Here is a 1743-nt window from a genome sequence, read left to right as displayed (position 1 = left end):
TTTTGTAACATTTTTAAATTATAGGATGTGTTTTGGTAAATTCAAAGAACACATTCCATTTCTGCCCATTATTAAAATGTTAATCATCCGAGAAGTGAACGAGTCTGAGAAAGAAGGAATTGCAGGAAGGTACATAAGGGAGCTTTTGAAGGATGCAACATATAAGGATAGTCTGGAAGAAGTTAACAACAAATGGGTAAAAGCAAGAATAGATACAATACAGAGATTGAGAGATATTGCAGGTGAGATGGACAAAGACAGAAGAAATACTAACATTGCCAAAGTAGTCGGTTCTTCAGTGTCCATCGCAGGAGGAGCTGCAGTTGCTGTAGGAGTAACGGTGGTAGCAGCAGTAATCCCTGGTGGCCTTTTATTTGAAGGAGCTATTGCATTAGCTGGATCTGCTTTCGGTTTAGCAGGAGGAGCAACAAATATTGGGGCATCAGTTGTTGTAGATGAATTGATGAAAAGAGCCGAAGCAAAATCTGAAGAATCTTTAAAAAATCAAGCGAAGACCACTGACGATTTAATAAATCTGCTGGATGAATACAAGGAAAAAACAAAGATCCATTTGAAGACAGCTAAAATGTTTGGCGACGTCTTAATGCGTTTTAAACATCTACACAAGGACAGAGTGGAATTAACTATTGGTAAGCTTCCAATAACCACTTCTGTCTAACATACAAATAATAATAGAGTATTGTATGTCTGGAAAGGGAATTAATATGAAAATAGCTTGTTCCACTTTCTACATATTTTATTTCACATTGTCTTAATAATTGTATAGGCTTATCACATAACCTTTCATTATCATCCATAACACTATAGGCCTACTATTATTTACTTCTTAACAGTAATAGGGGATTCTGTCGAAGAAGTGCTCGGGTACTCCAAGTCATTTGTAAAAGGTAAAACATAATTCAAACTATTAATATTTTGACAATACCGTATCCCATCATTAGTGTATTGTATTTACATTTGTTTCCTATATACTGTATTGTAATAGTGTTTTATTAGTGTGGTGATTGTGTACAGTGGCGTCACGGAGTTTGTGGCGCTCACTAATATTGGGGGGCCCCTAATAAGTGAGTGAGGTGAGTGTTAAGTTTGCGAGCGGAGCGAGCAAACAGACAGACAGACAGACAGTGGCGTATCTATAAGTCTTGAAATAGGGGAAAGGCGTGAAGGTGAAGAAGAAGTGGGGGGGGGGGGGGGCGCTCAATGATCAGTTGAGGGGCGCTAATTCGCAAAATATTGTGATTGTAGGTGATTTTAACTACTTGATCGTGATTTTTTGTGGGGTGGGATGAAGACTGGGTGTCGCGAGTAGTTTTGACAGGCAAGTAGCCCAGTTCTTTAGTGATTGTGATAGAACTACTTTTCACAAGTGATATAAGGTCTTTTATTTTGTGTTGATTTAGTAATAGCTAGATCCAGACTACCGAAATTGCCTCTTTCCCTGTTACTAATGTTGATGAGATGCTAAAAAAAAAAATTAATTATTTTATTTTTTTTCAAAAAAAAAAGTAACGAAGTTGATTAAGGAACAGAAAAAAAAAACGTCGAAAAATATGCGTCTGGAGGAAAGGAATTAATCAGAATTGGTGCCGCAATGGGAAGAAAAACAGGTAAGATGTCCAAAAGGGGTGCCGAAAGTTGGGCCGATCGAAACAACACTGTTCTTTTTTTCCCTCCCAAAATATGTGTGTGTGTGTGTGGGGGGGGGGGGGGGGGGGGGGGGGC

General features: G+C 38.5%; 1 long non-coding RNA gene across 1 annotated transcript; it reads left to right on the top strand.

Moving 5' to 3' along the window:
* The first annotated feature begins 324 nt into the window (after positions 1-324).
* LOC117115527 lies at positions 325-1574 on the top strand. The gene is made up of 3 exons (XR_004446568.1): positions 325-650; positions 855-908; positions 1528-1574. It is a non-coding gene; the product is annotated as an uncharacterized LOC117115527 (long non-coding RNA).
* The last annotated feature ends 169 nt before the right edge of the window (positions 1575-1743 follow it).

Source organism: Anneissia japonica, unplaced genomic scaffold (assembly GCF_011630105.1).
Source record: "Anneissia japonica isolate Jap-2015-1 unplaced genomic scaffold, ASM1163010v1 scaffold287854_len485379_cov200, whole genome shotgun sequence".
Taxonomy (NCBI): Eukaryota; Metazoa; Echinodermata; class Crinoidea; order Comatulida; family Comatulidae; genus Anneissia; species Anneissia japonica.
Note: the sequence above shows the minus strand (reverse complement) of the source record. Positions and strands in the feature narration are given on the sequence as shown.